We start from the raw sequence: 22,594 nt of genomic DNA, 5'->3' as shown, positions 1-22,594 counted from the left end.
AATCTTAAAAAAAAAAAAAAAAGAAATTATAATTGCGGGGCGCCTGTGTGGCTCAGTCGGTTAAGTTTCTGCCTTCAGCTCAGGTCATGATCCTAAGGTCCTGGGATCTGGTCCCCTGTGGGGCTTCCTGCTCAGTAGGGAGTCTGCTTCTCCCTCTGCCCCTCCTTCCACTCATCCTCTCAATTTCTCTCTCATATAAATAAAAATCTTAAAAAAAAAAAGAAATTATAATTTTTTAACACTAAAGATATGCAATAAATAGGGAGTTCAAGAGCATACATGTCCATTTAGGAAAAATAAAGAAGAAAATAGGAATTAGAAAGGTTGTATCTATAGATCATGTGCCTTAGATAATTATTGAGTATTTCTAAACTTATTTGTTATACTGAACATGCTTGAAAAGTAAAATTCATAAAGTTATCAAAAAAGACATTACCAAACTTCCTAAAAGAAATTTCCTTGAATGTACATTTTAAAACATTTTTTGATATTGGACCAATTCAGTTGTATGGTAATAAAGGTATGGCCAAAAAGGAAAGGGATTTTACAATGACTTCACAATTATGAACATGTTTCCAATGATATTTATTAAGTGCCTTCTTTCAGACCTATAAAAATGTTCACTTGTTTCCAAATACACATCCAATCTGATACAGACAATGTAAGCTTTTGAATGAGTAAAGTATACAGTTTAAACTTTTTTTTTATGTCAGACATCTAAAAAAGTAAAGCAAAGCATTATCTTTTAAAGCAGTCCTGCTTTAACAATCATATTTTCTCACTTATCTCACTACAAATTTAAAAAGCTAACAATTCAATGGAGAAAAAGTACATGTGCTTCTTTCTATCCAGAGGTAATCACTCACTTTCTTAAATGACCCCCACATTTCATCATTTTAATCTGAGTAGAGAAACTATGGGTATGGAAAATGGACCAATCCAAAGAGCTTATGTAGAAGTTTTCTGAAACCCCAATTGAAGAGAGAGAGTCATTCCAGAGAAGGAAACAGTCCCAGTGATGGCCTGGTTACATTTCCTCACACGCTGCCCATTCTGTTCCTCTTTGTCTTCCTCCTCCCCCGGGGGGATCCAGCTTAACAGACTGCAAATCACCCTCAAGGAGCTACCTCCCTGGCCTCTGTCCTTAGTAGGAAGGACAGAGGATGAGGAGAGAAACTAGGGACCAGAGAGAAGGCCCCCCACGATATCATTAGCCCCCCAGTGGATAATGCGCACAGAGAAGCCATGTCCACCTGAAACCAATTACAGTCCCCTGTAACTTCCTATAGCCATCTGAAGAGTGACCAGGCAGTATTAATTTGGACATGGTTACCTGTATGAAACTTTACTGGAATTTCAAATTATCTTAGCTCTTTAAAAACATAACTGTTCTTACTAATATATAAGTCTAAGATCAACTTCTATGCTTTAAAATTTTAATGTATCTAACATATGTTAGATAGGAAAGTAGGCCTCTGCCTAAACATGGTCTCATTCAGTCCCCGGAACAATTTTGTGAGATGGATAGCATTATCACTGTTTCTACAGATAGAAACATTGAGGATATAGATCAAATAACTAAAAATGGTAGATGGGACTTTGAATACAGAAGAGTCTGGCTCCAAATTCTCCATGCACTCCAAACTTTGTCACTAGCTCAAGAAAAATGTCTTTAGCTTCAAGATAATTGTTAAATTTGCTTAAATCAGCAGACTTCCCCAGTTAAAAGAAAAATCAAATGATCTGAGAAAGTATTTGTATTTTAGTAGTATAAGTAAATTCTGCTTTAGAAAAGATTAAAAAGGAAGGGAAAACTCACACACGCGTGTGCACACACACACCCACCCACACCCCTGTAGTTTGTCCTGTGAGTGGGGAATAGTTCTGCCTAAGAATTTGCTCTGGCCCAACTTAAATGAAACTGTAACTGCAAACCTTTTCCTACTTTTTTTCTGGTTCTAAAAGTGTATGGTCTGGTAGATGGTTCTTTTGTTTGGGAAAATATAACGAACAGTTGTACATGCCAAGGTATGTTGGAGTCTAGTGGTTAGAGAATGAGAGTTAAATTTCTCTGCATAACAAAATAACAAAAATTTGTAACCTGTGGAGACAGAAGTGAGATAGAAGATGCATGAAAATAGAGAATGGGCCCCTCAAACACCAAGAACATAACTGGAAACTGGGCCTACGGAACAAGACAACCAATAAGATAATCACCAGGTGAAGAGCAGAAATTTTAAAATTCCTTAGCAATTTTAAGTTGTTTTCTTCCCTTAACCGTGCTGAGTCTGCCTTCTTTACTTATCCCCAAGGCTGCAATTAAAGTCTATAATACATAACAACTTTGTGCTAGTAAAGAAGAGAGGAGCTGTCCCAGATGTGCGGCAAAGCTACAGAAGGCATGATGGCAAGGACAGGAGTGGTGATCAAGAATGCAATCAAGCTGCAAGCACATATTCAGAACAAAAGATATTCAGAGAATACGTCCTCAGACTCTAACCTCAAAAATACTGAGAATGATGCTGAGCTGCCCATAATAAATGGGATGGGGGTATGTTTGGGTGTTAAAGGAATGTAATCCTAGAAAACTGGAGAATTTGGTGGGTAAGTATGAATTTTGAAAAAGGAGAGGAGGGAGGGAGAAGCAGAAGGAAAGGAAGTAAGAAGAAAGGGAGGAAGGAGGAAAGAAAAGAGAAGGAAGGAAAGAAGGAGAAGGAAAGGAAAGGAAAGGAAAAAAGAAAAGAGACAAACACTGAACTAGAAGTTTTTCCCCCTTGGTGATCAAGCCAAGGCACAGAAAGACGCTTCCAGTGTGATGCCTGAATTTTTAAACTTAAAATGGCAATGTAAACTAATCGGACCTCTGTGATGAAAGATCAGGAAATAATAGAGCTGGAAGAGTCTTCAGAGGTCATCTAGTTCAGGCCCTCCATTTTATCAAAGAGGAAAGTGATTTCCAAAGAAGCACCTGCCAATGTCTTACAGCTTTTTACTGATAATTCTCCTGATTCTTATTTCAATATTCTTTTCTCTCTACTACTCATTTTTGGAAGCTTATTACAAAAAAAAAAAATGTAATTTAAGAAAAATACTCTCAACCTACCACTTATAAGCCTGTTAGGGAACTCTGTTATTAAAAGAAATCCAGATAACTATTTCTACTGATTTGAGTTGCCTTGGTTCGTATTTCTAATTTTTCTCTGACATATAAGCTGTTACCTCAAAATTCTGCCGTCCCCAGAAACTCTCTTCACACTTCACACATACACACACACACACACACACACACACACGTACATGTCTTTATACTCACAGCAATGTAATTGTTACAATTGCCAACTGATGCAATAAACTGCTAACTGGTAATCCTAGGTGCGGAGACCACTGTGCTGGACATGGCCCAGGCCCAGCCATCGAGACACTAAAAAATGACAATCACTACAATGAGGGCTATTACAAAATGTATTATAAGGGTGCCCAGAGGAGAGGCACCCCCAGGGTTGTTGTACCTATCTCCCACAGATTCACTGTTTTGGTGGTGGTGTGTTTCTGGTTTCCTGTTCAGTTCCTGTACAAAGTGTGCATTCAGTTAAATAGTGTCCACAGATACTGAATTTTGAAGGACAGAATCTTTGTTTCACCCCCACCTCCAATCTATAAAATCCATTCATTATTCATTCAGTGCCTAACATATCCAAATAATGAAATAGGCATTGACAAGACAACATTGAACAAAATGTACCCAGGTTCATTCTTCTAGAAATTTCAATATACTACAAGTATAAAGAAGTAGCAGATAAATAATACATGTGTTATTAAGTGCCATTATGATGAATGACATCATATGTATACCATGTATGATGAAATGGCACGAACCTCAAAAGACACATGATTTTGAATAAAGTAGGAAGTGTCCTTGGATACTCATGACCATGGCTCCACGTTTTCATGCAGAGATGTGGGAGAATGCGTTGCAACAGAAGTGAGCCACTTAATGGAAGAAGATGGAGGGAACGTTTTTAAAAGACGATGAAGGTGAAAGAGCCAGAGTCCGTTGGAACAGCGTTGGGGAGGGGGTGTTGTGCATGGGCCAATGGAAACATCTGGGAAGAAGGGGAGCACTGGGAAGTTGGGTCAGGAGAGAAGAAGAACAAGGAAGAATGTATGAGAGCATGAGAAGGACACATCACAATCATTCTGGAAGTGAGAAAAATGCCAAGCAATTCCACCCACCTTACCGCTGCCTTTGTACAGGAGTCGCCTTCTCCTACCTGAATTATTCAGTGGTTTCCCACCTGCCCACTCTACTCTCTGGTTTTGCTCCTGCCCACCCATTTTCTATTCTTCACACAGAAGCCAGATGACTTTTTCAAAAAATAAATCAGATCATTACATTTCCCAGTAAAACCTTCCAAAGGTGTCTTATCCCTGTTAGCTTACAGTCCAAACTCCTTATCATAGCCACACAGCTGCTCTACACGATGTGGCCCTCTGCCAACCTCCCAAACTGGTTTGTCCCTCATTGGATCCCCTGCAGCCACACAGACGTCCTTCCTGCTCATTTAACAGGCCAAGCTGGTCCCTCTTCAGGGTCTCTATACTTCCAGTTCTCTCTGCCTAGAAACTCTTGCCTTTTGTTTGGGTACGGCTGCTTCCTTGTCACCATCCATGTCTCCAGCCAGATGTGACGCTCTCCCCTGCCCATCATGTCTAAACCCATCCTCCCACTCCCTCCCCTTCCCCCATATACTCCTCTCATCTTGCTTTATTTTACTCAAAGCAGCTATTATTATCTAAAGATATATTTTTCTTTTTCTTTCTTGTGTGCGTGTGCATGTGCGTGGTATCTTTTTATTATCTTTCTCCTGCACTACAATGCAAACTCTAGAAAGGATTCAACCTTTGTCATTTACTTTTCCATTCTTAGGGCCAAGAACAATGGGTGGCACATAACAGACTCCCCAAAAAATAGTTAAGAATTAAAAATATTAAAGAGTGAGTGAGAGAACCTAAGAAAGGGATAAGCCCAGAGGAGGACAAATAAATGAGAAGGCAGGTAGAAAGGTCTGCTAAAACAGTGACATACTCAATGAAACCTAAATAACAAACAAATACAAGATAACGCAGGAGTGAGAGTTCAAAGGGCAAGTGGAGTATTAGAATACTGAGGAAAAAAATTTTAATAGCCTCAGATTGAAATTAAAGCCCATGAGGAAGCAAGTACAGTACTGATACTCCCAAGAAATGAGGAGAAGACTTTTCATTACACAGGACTGAGAGTAGGAAAGCAAAGACAGTACAATCAGCCTCAGCAATGTAGGAATCATCAACTGAGTAGTTGAACACAGCAAGCCCTTCTTGCCTAAGGGTGCCCAGCACACAACAGAAGTGCAATAAATTGCTATTAAATGGGCTAACAAACCATGGTGTCACTAATACCAGAGCTGTGGTTCAACTACGGAATCATCCAACATGAACATTAAAGGAGTCTTCATAAGTCATCTAATTCTTTCCTTCAATCCCTTTTCATTTTCAAGCATCTACTGAGCACCTACTATGAGCACAACTTTGAAGATACAGTTAACACTACATTAATACTCTATTCTCCAGAAAATTGCTACAGAAGGCTACCTCCTCTTTCCAATCTTAGAATAAATGTTACAAGCAGCCTTCTGGAAACAGTGTCCTTTTATTCCTAATGTAGTGACAGGTCTTAATGTTAGGGATTTCATACCCCTTCTGGAAGGAAAGGCTATCAAAGCAAACCCATAGAAAGGAGATTCAGGGCAAGTATAGGTTTCCAGGCCTCTCTAGCCATGCATCTAGGCAAATACAACCTTCTGAAGTTGAGTATATAAGACGGTGAAAATGTCTCATAAGAGAAGCAATCTCCCGCAAATGAAGAATCCTTTCTAATGACCCCCTGTAGGTGTTAAAAATATTTTGCTACCAAAGTTAAAATAAATAAACAAAGACAAATTTCCCATGATATGGACAGAGATTCATTCACATTGCCTTTTTTTTTTTTTAAGTACTCTCCCCCCAACGTGGGGCTTGAACTTATGACTCTGAGATCAAGAGTCACATACATGTTCTACTGACTGAGCCAGGTGCACAATTTACATTATGTCTTAATAAAAACTCATTTCTCCTAGATGGCTTTTAAGCTTCAAAGATGATGACCTAGAGATATCATCCCACTGCAGATTTCTCTTCACCTAGCCAGCATTGTCCAAAAGAAATTTCTGGGATATAGAAATAACTGTACTCTCTAGTAATAGAGGCACTAGCCATTTGTGATTATAGACTTGAAAGTGACTAAAGCAATGGAGGAAATGAATTTTTAATTTAATTTAAACTTAATTTAATTTTAATTCATTTAAATTTGCATAACCACATGTGTATAGTGGCCACTGAGTTGAACAACACAATCAGGCCATAGCTCTAGTCTTAGCACTCATTAATAGAAGCTGGTATAAGGGCGCCTGGGTGGCTCAGTTGGTTAAGCGACTGCCTTCGGCTCAGGTCATGATCCTGGAGTCCCGGGATCAAGTCCCGCATCGGGCTCTCTGCTCGGCAGGGAGTCTGCTTCTCCCTCTGACCCTCCCCACTCTCATACTCTATCTCATTCTCTCTCTCAAATAAATAAATAAAATCTTTAAAAAAAAAAAAAAAGAAGCTGGTATAAAAGAAATGATATTATCTCCTGCTGTCCCACTAACCTAGAAGGATAGTTAAAATAACATATTATTCCTAAAGGATTAGATAATAAACATTATTACTGAAATCCCCTTATTCCACTCATAAATGTATTAGCTGTTTGACCTTCAATACTTCTTTTAATTTCTCTGGATTTCAGCTACCTTAACAGTAAAATAAATAACTGTGCATTAGTGGGAGGCGAGAATTCTACCATTGAACCACCAATGCAAATTGTGCATTAGTGAACCATTTGATACCTTAAGGTATTTTCCATCTCAAATATCTATGATTTAAATCATTATGTGTCACACTTTAAAAGGGTTATTACTCTTTATATATAATTAATACGCCTACGATGTCACTGATTTTAAGACACATCACAGCTTTGAAGAAAAACCAAAGAGGACATTAAATGTATTCCAATTGTAAGGTATATTACAACTTCAGCAAATGGAAAATTATAAAAATTGAGCATCTCAGAATCAAGGAAATATAAATGTTCAATAAAGGTGTAATAAATTATTATAATAGCATCAGTTTTATTGTTATTATATTCGTTGTTATTAAGTTATAATCAGATGGTACTCATAACAAAAAAGTACAGAAAGATATTAACGCATGCCAATAATGTTTGACAAAAGTAACAAATAATGTACACAATAAATGTATAAAAAGTATAATTGGAAATGTCTTCAACAGCAAGGCCTACCCATTGTATTTTTCTTAATAATGGTTTAAGTGAAAGTTTTAGTCCTGAAGAATGGCATTTGCTAATGATAAAATGTCAAAAGGAGCTCTAAATTTCCTAGGTTTTTACATATAAAAGGATCTAAGAATGACTTACAGATTGTGGTAATGAAAATTCCAGACATAAAATACCAGAGACTATTGCTATCTGTTTTGACTTTGTAAAATATTTGTTTAAAATGTCCCAAAACTGGGGCACGTGGGTGGCTCAGTCAGTTAAGTGTCTGACTCTTGATTTCTGCTTAGGTCATGATCTCAGGATCATGATCTCAGGGGTCAGGAAATCAAGCCCTCCCGGCCCCGTCAGATGTTGCACTCAGTGAGGAGTCTGCTTAGGAGTCTCCCCCTCTGCCTCCGCCCCTCCCCACCCACCTGCTAGCTTGTGCCTGCGCACGCTCTGGCTCTAAATAAATAAATAAATAAATAAAATATCACAAAATATGTGCATTTTGTTGTTTTTAGAAATAAGTCATGTGACTAAAAGAACTACAGAGTAATTAATTTCTTCCTTATAGAAAGTATAAGTTTATGGGGAAAATTAACATATATTAATAAAAAGATAAAATTATTCATTATACCTATCTGTAGCTCACATTCTCCCACAATTATAGTGTACTATTAAAAAAGGCTAGAACTAGTTATATTACCAGCTAGAATTAAATGAGGACTATTTTAAATCTATGAATCAAACTCAATGCTCTGTGTGCCTTAAAAAACAAAAACAAAAACAAACAACAACAAAAATAGCTAAGAAAGCTAGCTCAAAAACAATGAAAAGAAAATAACTACACTATTCAATTTTATCCAGTGGAGAGACTTTGAAACTCGGGACTGGATGTGGTTACTAATTATTTTTAAATACTTTTAATTGCCAGCACTAAAGGGAAATGCTACAGAAAGCCATTAATTTGTAAGTAAACAAAGACATAGTTTCAAAGAAAACTCAAAGGCCATTTTCTTCAAGCCATCTTTTTAAACGAAATAAAAAGGCAAAGATTCTTTTTCTGAATCCCATTCAATGTCATTAGAATGACCGACAATTGCTACTAATTCTTTTAAAATAACCTATATTAGTTCTTGAAAAAGGACAACGTGACACAAACCCATACTCCAACAGACATAACATCTAATCAGTCAGCAAATATTTATTCCTCATTTACTAATACATGCAAGAAACAGAGGACAAAGACCTGAGAAAAAAAATCGGTTCTTGCGATTCTGCACTTCAGGGTCTGGAGACAGATTTAGGACAGAAAAGCAGCAAAGCTGGATGTGGGGTGGGGGGGGTGAGGGGGTTGGAGAGACCAGTGGGGCATGCTGACAGCTGGAAAAATGAAAGAAAAGATGTGCAGTGGGGAAATGCTGATGCCTATTCCTAAAAAGAAATGTTGCAACCCCCACGCCTAGCTACAGCCCTTGAAATATTATTCTTTCAAGGAGCCGCTGAATACTCCACCCCAGCCAAGCAGCCTAGCCTCACATGCACTGAAGAGCTACTCAATAAATGTTGGCCAACTGAATAGCCATTTTTTTTTTTCTCTCTGCAAAGCTGGTCCATATAAAAGTTCAAAACTTCATGAGCGTGCAGTCAAGTGTCTATTCATGAACCACTGAACAGTTTGAACCTACAATTTGCACTCCCGAATTCAGGCCCTTTCTTTCCATGTAAAAACAGTACGCATGTTTTCACCAGTCATTTACTGAGTTCCTGTGATACATAAGGCATTCTTTTAGTGGCTAGGTACACTGAAGTGGGTAGATAACTAGTTCTGATCCTTCTCTGAGGCCCAACTTTTTTTTTTTAAGATTTATTCATTTATGTTGGGGGGGAGGGGCAGAGAAATCCTCAAGCAGAGTCCCCACTGAGCACAGAGCCTGACACGGGGCTCGATCCCAGGATCCTGAGATCCTGACCTGAGCAGAAACCACATGTTGATGCTTAACCAACTGAGCCACCCAGACGTCCCTGATTCCAAACTTTTATATTTAACTTATCCACAGATATCTGATAGACACCTTCATTTTAACATTAACTAAACAAACTCCTTTTTCCCACAAATCTACTTCTCCCCTGATCTTCCTTCTTCTTAGTAAAAGGGACCACCACCCCTACCATACAATTGTATAAAAAACAAAAAAACCAAAAAAAACCTGCTGGTTCTTAAACTCCAGCAGGAAGGAAAAAAAAATTAAATAAACCTTATCTAAAGTAATAAGAAAAATACTACCAAATAGTGATATAGTGATATGTGCTATGCAGAGAATTGAAATGGTGTGATGTGACAGAGACAGGTGAGTCTGTTGGTGGTCACAGAAGGTATCTGAGTTCTGATTCCCCCAGAAGTAGACTTCAGGAAAGGATTTAGGTGCAAAAAGTTTAGTTGGGGGGTGGAGAAACATCAGTAGGAAGGGGGAACTGAGACAAGGAGATCAAGTAGCCCTTATAGGGCTCCTTACCAGGACAGCTACACTGTGAGCAACTTCAGTTAACCCCACTAGGTAAACTGTGGGACCCAGTGAACATACCCATGCTTCTGAGTTTCCCATCTGAGGGGTGGGGAGCTGGGGGGTTTATACACCAAATCCTATCAGTCCTTGTTAGAGAGCTGATGGGGGAGAGAGAGTCGATTCCCCAGGGCTTGCATCCTTCTGGGCAGTAAAGGGAGGCTCACTTGGGAAAAGACAGCACGCAGACACAGAAAGGCAGCTGCTTACTCCTGAGAGGCAGCTGTGCCATGAAGCAGGCAAAGCAGAGTATATGGGGTCAGGGGCGGGGGGGAGCTGCAGGAAGCCTCCTGGCAGAGACGGAGATGCGGGAATCTAAATGGAGAGAAGGATCTGGGGTAAAAGGTTTCGTCAGGAGAAATTCCCAGAATAAGATCAAGCTCGGCATACTAATGAAAAGTCAACTGGATAGAATGTATGGAGCAAAGAGGGACACGGGCAAAATCAGGTCAGAAAAGCAGATAAAGGCCAGATTACCAAGGACTCTGAAGCCACCATAAAATTCCTGGAGTTTATGCTAATCATGCTGGGAAGACAAAGGTGGGAAGCACAGGTTTGGCAGGATCTTACTTACCTACATTTTTATTTTTTTATTTTATTTATTTATTTATTTTTTTTAAAGATTTTATTTATTTATTTGAGACAGAGAGAATGAGAGGGAGGAGGGTCAGAGGGAGAAGCAGACTCCCTGCCGAGCAGGGAGCCCGATGCGGGACTCGATCCTGGGACTCCAGGATCATGACCTGAGCCGAAGGCAGTCGCTTAACCAACTGAGCCACCCAGGCGCCCCCTTACCTACATTTTTAAAAGATTACTCTGGTGCAAATGAATAGTGGGATCCGGAGTGGATACAAGAAATGCAGGATACCGCCACAGTAGCAGGAGATACGAAGAAAGCTGACCTGCTCATGAGATGGATGTGCAATACAAAGTGGGGGAGAGGTGGGGTCAAGAATCCTCGGGGCGCCTGGGTGGCTCAGTCGGTTAAGTCTGCCTTCAGCTCAGGTCATGATCCCAGGGTCCTGGGATCAAGTCCCACATCGGCTCCCTGCTCATTGGGGAACCTACTTCTCTCTCTCCCTCTGCCCTTGCTCATGCTCTCTCTCGCTATCTCTCTCTCTCAAATAAATAAAATCTTAAAAAAAAAAAAAAGAATCCTTCATACTTTTTCATTAGCAAGTCTGTGTATGGTAGGGGCAGTGGTCCCTTTTACCTATGAAGAAGAAGACTAGGTGAGGAGTATATTTGTGAGAAAAAGTGAAGTTTCTTTCAGCTAGATTAAAGTTAAGAAGCCTATCAGATATCTGCAGATAGATAAATACACAAGTTTGGAATCAGAGAAACATCAGAACCAGAGACAGATATAGGGAAATCATCTACATATATACAGCACTGGAAGGCAAGAGATTAGATTAGGGACAGTAATATACATAAAGAAGAAATGGATGCCAAAGATGAACTTTTACATTGCAAATAATACATTTGTCAATAACCTTTTATTGTGTCACAGTAAAACATACCTCAGTAGTCACAGCCAACTCATTCTCTGACGCATTCATTCAATATTTATTGAATTTAAAATATACTTAGGGCCTTATGCTGAGAACTGCAAGCAATTTAAAATATATATTAATCCTCATTTTTTTTTTTAAAGATTTTATTTATTTGAGAGAGAGAATGAGATAGAGAGAGCATGAGAGGGGGGAGGGTCAGAGGGAGAAGCAGACTCCCTGCTGAGCAGGGAGCCCGATGCGGGACTCGATCCCGGGACTCCAGGATCATGACCTGAGCCGAAGGCAGTAGCCCAACCAACTGAACCACCCAGGCGCCCCTATTAATCCTCATTTTTAAGGGCTCAGGGTCTACAAACCCTTACAGATTAAAAGACTGACTGTGGTAATTGTTCTAAGAGAGATAGAAAGAACCATGGAAACTCAGGAGAAAGAGATTATTTCCACCTGGCAAAATCATAAAAGGTTTTGAGTGGAAAATAGCATTTAAGCAGAGGCTTAAGGCCTTTTCAGATTTGTAGGACTTGCCCTGTAAACACTTTAGAAGTGGATGCATTTCAAGAGTGAGAGACTTAAAGAACAAAACCACAGAGACGAGACATTGGAGGGAGGATAATTCTGGAGTTCATTAAACAGTTCAAATAAATACATGAATGGGATAGGTGGTGAATATTTCTAGAATACCAGATTTATTAAATACTTCACTAGAGTATTCCATGTAAGGAAATAATTCACTTTCCATGATGCCAAACATGTATTTGGTTGGGTTTAAGAAAAAAAATTTAAAAGCCATAACTTCATTTCACTTCAATTTTATAGAATGCTGTTTTCCATTGTACTAATATACCATGAGCAATCATTTTGCACTTAGAAATTCACTTCTCACTTCTACTGTCCATTTTGGTTATGTTTTTCCTTATTTAGTCATATAATAGCACCCTTTCCATCTATCCAACTTTACCTTTAAAAGCTGAAAACTCATGCATTATAAACTAGTCAGTATAAAGGAAAAGACCAGGGCTCAATAAGGAGGAGATGAAACAGGTTCAGAAGAATAAACAGAACCAGGGGACATGCTCGTGGGAAGGACAGCTGAGCCACTAATGTCCAGTGGAAGGGATGGACAAATTTACAAACTGCAAAGAGAGATTTCATCCAGTCCCATCTAAACTCATTTCTTTAGATAGCATTCATTTTTTTTAAGTAATCTCTACGCCCAACGTGGAGCTTGAACTCAGAACCCCAAGAACAAGAATCGCATTAGATAGCCTTCATTTTAAACCCATCCGTTCAGTTTCTTAGTTGCCATTCTTTAAAAGACTATGAGAAACATCCTTTTATGGTGGTCTTTGAAGACTTTTTCATACACAGCTCCTAAAAAACATAATTTAGCCATAAAAGACTTTGTGAAAAACACTGCTTACAAGATATTCCACTTTCTCTCATTTGCTTGTCATAAGAATAAAGTTTATAATTACAGAAGGACCAAGTGTTTATCTCTATGGAGGTTCTCAAGAGGATTGTCATGCTAACAATACATGATTATGTGTACAAGAGAGCTAGAGCTAAACAAAATAAGACAAAATGCAACAAGGCAAAGAAACGATAAACGCAAAAAAATGTGCAGGAACTCTATCAAAACTAAAGAATAAGTAGAAGAAATTGCAATAAATTAATCCATGTGGGGAAATTTAGGAGTGTCAGCTAGAAACAACAGATAAGAAAGCAGTGATTCTCCTGTACAGACAGCATTACAGACCCTCACAATTTGGAAAATCTTAGTTCAAAAAAATGTGCAAAACGGCAACTAGCAAGAAGCTAACACATGTAAGCTTTTTTTTTTTTAAAGATTTTGTTTATTCATTCGAGACACAGAGATACAGAGAGAGAGATAGCATGAGCAAGGGGAGAGACAGAGGAAGAGGGAGAAGCAGGCTCCCTGCTGAGCCAGGAGCCAAATATGGGGCTTGATCCCAGGACCCTGGGATCATGACCTGAGCCGAAGGCAGACGCCCAACCATCTGAGCCACTCGGGTGCCCCTCAGTCAACCCTTTGTATAATGACTGAATAAAAATAAAAATACTAAGTAAATAATGTCCTAATCTAATATGTAAATACCTGTGTACTTCCAAAGAAAATTTATCATTGTCTGTTCAAAACTTAGCAAGTATGAAAATATTATACATTCTACGTCCCAAGCTATCTAGGTAAGATACCAGTTGACAGAGGAGAAGAAAAAGTAAATAAAGGGGGGAAAAGTAAGTAGCATCTTATAAAAATAATTTTACAGTAAATAAAATCAATTTTTCATTGCAAAAAAGATCAGTATAGAACTACTCTCCAGCTAAAAAAATAAAACTGATTTGCCTCATTGCATCTGCACATATAATTCTGATTCTTCCAGCCTTCTGGAAAGCATAAAAATACAAAAGAATTATCCAAAGAGACACAATCTTTCCTCTCCCCCCTCCTCCCCTCCCACAATGAATGATTAATGTTCAATAAAGGTTAACTTAGGTCAGCTAAGAAAGAAAGAATGAAAAAGAAAGAAAAGAAAGAAAGAAAGAAAGAAAGAAAGAAAGAAAGAAAGAAAGAAAGAAAAGAAAGAGAGAAAGAAAGAAAGAAAGAAAAGAAAGAAAGAAAAGGGGGGGAGCTAGTGCTCATCCTTTATGCAAAGCAGAGTAGAAAATATTCCCTGGTTATTTATCCTGCAGTGACTCATGGATATTAGGAATGGTTGATAACATTTTTAAAAACTTGATTTCACATCAAGTGACCTCTCCTTCTTTCCAATGGCTCTTTCAAGATATCTGTGTTGACAGGCCCGAACTTGCAATGTCCTAAGAAGTGCACAGCCCTGTTCAGAAGGCCCACACAAGTAGAAATGTTGAAAAAACTCTGGGTTCACAGATGGTAACATGCCAGATGCGAGAACACCAAACGGGTTGTCATTTGATTTTGGATTGAAACTAAATGAACTTGGTTACTAACTGAATTCATTTGTCATTAGATTCACATTTCCAACCTCCTGAAAGCACACTTGAATTTTTACCTCACCAGTATACGTCTCTCTGTGAATACTGGCCAACTTAACATCTACTGGATGTACGTAGTTCCTAAAATAGCACTTGAAGAAAAACTGCATCTTAAGAAAGAATCTTGTGCAAAACCAGCTTTAACTAAAACTATTCCATATAGTTTACCCCTATTGCTGTATGACTTTTTTAGGCAGACAAGTGGAAAAAGAATTTCAGGCACTAAGAAAGATCATGTACAAAATTGTGGCAAAATCATGAAATTTGGAGAACTGACAGGATTTCTGAAGAGCTGAACTTAAGGTATCTAAATGGATGAATGAAGTTGCCAAAAGACATTTAAGCTTGATCAATGAAGGATTTGTAGAACAGGAAATCCTATTATTAGATGGGGTGGGGGGCAACACAGCAAGTAAATTGTTTACATCTACCTTAGAAGAAATTTTATTTAAATAAGACATTACCACAATAGTCACAGAATTGCAAACAAAAGTGAGATCCCATTATAAGGCTGAGACTCCTTATAATAAAGACCACAATTAAGAATCTGGGTTTATATTTTTATTATACATGAAATTCAGCCTCACTTCTTTCCACTTATCACCTTATTACTGGTTCTAATTTCCCTGCCCAGTAATCCCTTAACTGCATTTTAAGGCTTTCTCAGCTACCTATGGGGAAGGGGGTGCTAAGTGTGGAATGCAGCGGAGTTGTTCTGAATAGACGAAATTGACAAGAATTGTGAAAACAAAGGATGTGACAGCCTCAGAATTCTGACCTTTAGAACTTGAAACCAGATGTATGACTCAGCTCCCCAATACACATGAACTCTTTTGTATTCTGGGTAAAATGGCAAATATTTCCTGTTATTAAAACATTTTTGGATTATCTTCCCAAGACTACGTAGGGCTTCTGAAAAGATAACCTCACAGTGACAATAAAAAGATTGTTAAGGGTGCTTCTAAAGCTACAGGACAAAGAGTATTACATTTTTAGTGAGAAGAACACTTAAATTATAGGCACAGATCCATGAAGGCTGAAGTTGCCTCGGATCACATTAACCTCTTTGGTCAGTGTTTATGCCTCCGGACCCTTGACAATCACAGGGGGGCTGGCTGGCTGTGGGGGAGGAGGGTCAGTAGTGATTCTCTTTCATTGCTATCCAGGAAAAATGTCCCAAGGTAATCTTGAAGCACATCACACCTCAACTGCTTATTAGATCTGGGACAATTAAAGCAACAACAATGGCCAAATGTAAGGCTGTTAATATTAGAAATGAAGCTACTGGCCCTTACTCCCTAGACTGATCCACTCCCATGAAATCTTGGACCACCCAGACATTCACTATGCTAACCATCCCCTTAAAGTAAAGTGGAGAAGTTGATTCAGAAGTATGGTTTATACTTATGTGGAACATATCTTCGTATGTATTTTAAACATTACATTTATAGGAGGTTTTTTTTTTTAACTATATGTGTTGAACATAAAACTCTCAGGTAATACAGTGTGCTTTGATTTGTTTTTGTTTTTTTTTTTTAAAGAACCTTCTTTCCCCTGAAAATTGGTCCATACATTCTTCATAAAAAGTATATTACAGCAACATTTAAAAAGCACTTGCAGTACCCGATCATAACAAATGTAGTATATAATTTGGTTTAAAAATAGCTCAAGGTTTTAGAAAATGTATAAATTAGAAAAGTGAGAGGGGTATATTTACTTGCTAATGTAATGCTAACTTAATCTATTATTAGGAGCTTTTAATATGCCAAAGAGTCTGTTTTGAGCAGGAGTCTGTGTTAAATTGACTTCACATTTCCTAAAATTTACATTTCTAAGGGCAACATTTAAAAAAAAATTATAAATGAATGTACTTAAGTTTAGCTTTCAGATATCCAGGCAAGCATAATATTTACTTTATCTCGTGAAAGGAAGTGAACCCAGAAATGGCACCCTATATTTGCACTCAAAGGGTGAAGGAGAAAGTGTGGAACAAGTTAATATTTGATCATAATCATCACGTGGTAGACTCAGGCCTCTCACTTCGTACCCTACTGTACGACCCTGGGAAAGTTCTATAATTTCTCTTGAGTCTGAGCTGCCCCATCTGCACAAGAAAGTTTGCTAACTCATGGGTTTGCCTAAAGACCTAAATGAAAGAAAGCAAATGAAATGTTGGCCCACAGTCCATATCACTAGATATTAGTCCCATATCCTTCTCATAAAACAGAATGTTATTCACGTATTTAATGAAATATTAAAACCTACTGTAGGGGCGCCTGGGTGGCTCAGTCGTTAAGCGTCTGCCTTCAGCTCAGGTCATGATCCCAGGGTCCTGGGATCAAGCCCTGCATCGGGTTCCCTGCTCAGTGGGAAGCCTGCTATTCCCTCTCCCGCTCCCCCTGCTTGTGTTCCCTCTCTCGCTGTGTCTCTCTCTGTCAAAATAAATAAATAAAATCTTTAAAAACAAAAACAAAAACCTACTCTAGTAGCTTCTCCTTTTGCATGGATTCCATATTTGCTAGTTTGCCTATTGGCTAAAAGTCATTTGTAACCCCAAAATCAATATGCAGCCCTTTTGTGGTCATTCGTGGACAAGTGCATGTGCAGAGCTGTAAAAACTTTGAGTCATCCAAGGCACACGTTGCCAGCTTGTCCAACAAGGCAATGCTCTGCCTTCTTGTTTCTGCTCTCACCACTATGAAAAAGTATCCTCTCCACAGTGCATTTAGTGGCAGGTTTTTCGCATTTTTGTCCTTTTCTGTTGGTGATTTCACTGTTTAAAAAAGCCCCAAGCATACCCTGAAGTGCTGTCTAATGTTCCTAAGCACAAAAAGGATATAATGTGACTTATTAGATAAGCTTCATTCAGGCATGAGTTACAGCGCCTTTGGCCGTGAATTCAGTGTCAATGATTCAACAATATACATTGAATAAGGTGTCTCTAAACAGAAATACATACAAGTTAATCTATTTATCAGTTGATTAAAATGTGACTAAGGGCTCAAAGAAACCTGATCCTAGGAGCAATGGCTCAGTATTCACTAATTCACTAATTCCATGTTTGTAATGACTTTATAGAAGTAACTATCATGAGTAACAAGAACTGACTGCATATGCTGGATTTATGTTAAACAATGGCAATACACAATTAAAAAACACAAGTCTTTGCTCTTAAACTCAAATGTCAGGCACTCCCTTTGTAAAACTTTAAAATACAAACTCACAGTTACTAGAATGGAAATATGATCAGCAAGGCGAAATTACAAATCAGTACCTTTCCTTTTCCTACTATGTAAAAAACATAAACATTGGGTCATTGCAGATTAATATTAAAATATAACTTACCACTCTTTTTTTTTTTTTTTTTGGCTGCAGTCAACTAATGCCAAAAATGCCCAGCTTATCTGTTAGCTATATGACTTCCTGTCACAGGCTGATACATCTTATTAGCTAAATCCATATATGCCTATCATCTCCATAGGCTGAGTTTCAAAAGTATCTGTCTTTTGCTTGTTCAGGATATGAATTGTTTCCCTTGGGTATGTGAACTTCAAGCCTTGACTGCATCTCAAGAATAAGTCACAACTTGGAGACATGAGAACCTTTGGAAGATAATTTCTGCCACACTTCAGGTCTCCCTCTTCCCCACAACATACATCCCCCACCCTGAGTCACTCCTTTCCAAGAGAGAGGAAGGAACTAATAATCCACTGTTTCGTTGTGGGGTTTTTTGCGTTTTCATTTTAATCACCACATGCTCATAGAACTAATACTCTTAACTCGTCTCACAAATGACCTACTGTGCTTATTGTGTCCAAAACAACAACAACAACAAAACCAGCTTCCACCTTTTCTCCTTGATCTACCAATGCCAGCTCTCAGCTTTGTGTTCTTTATTTCATCCTTTGGTACAATAAACAAAGAAAGGCAGAGAATGTGTCCATTGTTCCCTTATCATTCTGCACCCTTCTCCGACTCCTTCTGTGCCTCCTTCTGTGACCTCAGGGCGCTGACCTTGATAGTCTACCAGACCAGGCTCCGCCCTCCAGCATCTAGCTGGGTTTGGTCAACAGGAAGCACTGACTGAAGTTCAAAGGACAAAAGGAGAGAAAGGTTGAGTCTCCCTGTCTCACTCAAGTCCTCAAGTGCATTTAGTCTCTAGTCAGGTGACCTCCTCCTCCAAACCCCTGTCCTTAATGACTCTCCAAGTATGACTCAGGGACCCCTTGGTGTCCCAAGGCCCTTCCAAGAGGTCCATGAGATCAAAATTATTACATTTTGCCTTTTGCATACTCATTCTCTCTTAGGGTACAGCAAAGTTTGTTAAAGCCAACATGACGTGATATCACAACAGACTGAATGCAGAAGCAGCAATAAACATCCAGCAGGGGTGCCTGGGTGGCTCAGTTGGTTAAGTGTCTGACTCTTGGCTTCAGCTCAGGTCATGATCTCAGGGCTGTGGGATCGAGCCCCGCGTCAGTTTCCACACTCAGTGCAGAGTCTTCTTGTCCTTCTCCTTCTGCTCCTCCCACCCCACCCCCTCAAATAAATAAAAGAATAAAATCTTAAAAAAAAAAAAGAAATGAACATCCAGCTGTCTTCCATTATATAAGACATTAAGGAAATTTGCAAAAGTGTAAAATGGGCGCCTCAGTGGCTCAGTCGGTTTCGTGACCGACTCTTGATTTCGGCTCAGGTCATGATCTCTGGGTCCTGAGATCTCACTCTCTCTCAAATAAATAAATAAATAAGTAAATGTGAAATAATTTTATCATTATCAATAAAGTTCTTTGAAAAACAGGATTTTTTTAAATAAAATTATGTTACTTAGGTTAACATGTAATGAGTATATTGTTACTTTTAAAGTTTCTTCATTATTAAATTTCCATCTGTTTCCTGTCAGGACCCTTCCTGCCACAGCGGGCATCTCCTTCCCAAACCCCTTCTAAAGGCCCATCATTCTGACTTGATGGGTAAAACAGATTAGACACCCAGTTATGGAAGTGTAACTCCATTTCGGTGTCAGGTGCAAGTCCTGTCCTCCAATGTAATTTGTCTGAGGCCTTGCATTTGGCAGTTATTGCATGATGGCCCAACCTTTAGCAAAGCTGTTACTCTGGTTAGCACTGGGATTTCAGTTCTTTGGGCACATGTCTTATCAATCAGGGAAGATGAGAGGGGTAAAAGGATGTTTTTGATCCAAAAGCACTAATAAAAGAGGTTTAGAGAGTTGCAGTCTGAAGAAGGTAGATGATGAATTCAGTGGCCTTGCTGAACTTCATTTAGCACTTCAACAAACGAGTCTGGGCTCAGTGATGCCAGTTTATATATAATCATCATCGTTTTAATTACCAAATGTTTGTTAACAAAAATAAAACCTATCAAATGAAAAGAGCCTCTGTTCTTGTCTTCAGGAGCAGTAAAGGAAAGAAGAAATTACAGAACATGAATTAAAAGGAATAGGAGCATCCCATGAAGAAAATAATGCTCTTGACTAATATTTATTACCCACAGTATTTTATTATTTAGTGAAATAATCATTATAAAAAACATGTGCCATAGGATTCAATTTTTGTGAAAACAGAAATGTAAATACATACAATAAAAAAGATGGAAGGTTACACACCAAAATTTAGCCTGAGTCAACATGTGGCCAAGATTCATGAAAGGAAGGAGAAGCACATAACACAGCCTAAAAGATCTAGGGAAGGCTTCATGGACAAGGCAACACAGAACTGGGGGCCAGAATTAAAGCCATCACAATGACAAAGGGTGTACCAGGAAGACGGCAGAGCACATGCAGAGCTGTGAGAAGGCATGATGTTCCAAGTCTGCAGTTTGTTTCATGTGGTAGGACCATGAGGTAAAATGAGGAGTTGAGGGTGGAAGACTTTGAAAGACTAGATTAAAAGATTTGAAAGCCATGCTAAGAAACTCGGATTTTATCAAAAAGCAAAGGGGAGCTGTTGGAAGTGATACAATAGACAGTTGGTTAGATATGACCAGGGAATGGGACTATCTGACCATTAAAAAGATAAAAATCAAGAAACTGCCAACCACCCTGAGAACACAAACAGCTGGAAAAAGCCCTGGGGAGCATGCATGGGTCCTTCCCTATAACTGCTGCTATACAGTAACCTACAGTTACATTAGAATACATTTACATTGCGGTTTACACACACACACACACACACACAGGGGGGATGGCTGCCATGACAGTTCTGAGAAACACAGAGAGGGCCAAAAACTTCCTCTTCCACTGGTTGGAGGAGTCCCTTAGATGATTGGAGACAACCTCAGCAGGAGACTGACCTAGCTATGACCCCTTACCTATGCAAACATAAAAAGAAAAGACACCCCTAACCCCAGTGCAGTTGCCACCTCTAGGCATGCCCCCCACATCTTGAAAGTGTACTTTCCCTTTAACTGCTATTAAACTCTTGCTTACTTGAGAGTTTGGCTCTGAATTCTTTCTTGGCCAAACTCAAAAACTGAGGTCAGCACAGAGGTAGGGAAGGGACCTCCAAAAACAGGAGTTTTAAGAGACTGACATTTCCGACAGCAGCGTAGAAGACATACGGAATGAACCACATGAATGGAAGGAGAATGGCAAATTAGAGACCAATGCATAACCCAGGAGACTATGATGTTGTCTAAAACTCAAGTTGCAGCAGAGGTGATGGAAAGCAATATTTAACTAGGAAGTAGAAACAAGAGATCTTGGAAAACATTTAAATATAAGGATAGAGATGGCAATGAGGAATTCAGATTTCCGATTTAAACAATCTGGTGAAAAGTGTTATTATTCCCTCTGTTATGGAGTGAATGTTTGTTTCCCCCCAAAACTCATATACTGAAACCTAACCTCCGACATGATTTTATCAAAAATAAAACCTATCAAATGAAAAGAGCCTCTGTTCTTGTCTTCAGGAGCAGTAAAGGAAAGAAGAAATTACAGAACATGAATTAAAAGGAATAGGAGCATCCCATGAAGAAAATAATGCTCTTGACTAATATTTATTACCCACAGTATTTTATTATTTAGTGAAATAATATTATAAAAGACATGTGCCATAGGATTCAATTTTTGTGAAAATAGAAATGTAAATACATACAGTAAAAAAGATGGAAGGTTACACACCAAAATTTAGCCTGAGTCAACATGTGGCCAAGATTCATGAAAAGAAGGATTTTATCTGGGACCTAAGGCATGAGGGTGGAGCCCCTTTAGACTGACAATATTAGTGCCCTACAAGAGTTCCTACGTCCCTTCTACCATGTGAGGTTAAGGCGAAAGGAAGCAGACCCTCCCCAGATACATAACCTTGTGGGTGCCTGATCTTGCACTTCACAGCCTCCAGAACTGTGAGAAATAAATGTCTGTGTAAGCCACCCAGGCTATGGTGCTTTTGTTACAGAGGCACAAATGGACTAAGACATTCCTATACGATTTAATTTTTGAGAAGAATTAAGCATGGGAGTTAAGAGCACTTTTGAATACACTGGCATTGAGGTATTAAGGAAACATTCAAGTAGTTATGACAAGCAATCATTTGGATATGTGGGTCTGAATGACAAAAGCAAGGTGTATGCTGAAAATACAGATCTGAAAATTATCAATACATGTATGGTTATTGAAGCCACAATCATGGAAGAAAAGTTTATAGGAAAAGAAGAGGGTCAAGGATGCAATTCTTGGAGATATCATGATTTAAAGCTTTTGATTCTTATTTCTCAAGAATTAATGTGCTTAAGATTCTGTGTGGAGCTGGATAGAGTGCTACAACCTTTCCATCACAAACGCAACAGGAGCTATTTCTTCTGCATATCTCTACAATAAAACTCAAGAGAAGAATCCAAGAAACCACTTTGATAGTTTCAAATAAGAAAGGCATAATCACCTATTGGAACATGGTGGGCAAAATACCTTATACATGAAATCTCTGAATAATTTTCTGAATTTTCTATGACCCCACCATCTCTAATATTTTTGGAAAGTAAAATTTCTTTCTGTAGCAATTTTATTCCTGGTGGGGGAAAAAAGTCACCTAAGGTAACATTCTAGAGAATAATGAAGAAACGTAAAAGCCATA

Source organism: Leptonychotes weddellii, chromosome 2 (genome assembly GCF_054177405.1).
Source record: "Leptonychotes weddellii isolate Sample4059 chromosome 2, ASM5417740v2, whole genome shotgun sequence".
Lineage (NCBI taxonomy): Eukaryota > Metazoa > Chordata > Mammalia > Carnivora > Phocidae > Leptonychotes > Leptonychotes weddellii.
Note: the sequence above shows the minus strand (reverse complement) of the source record.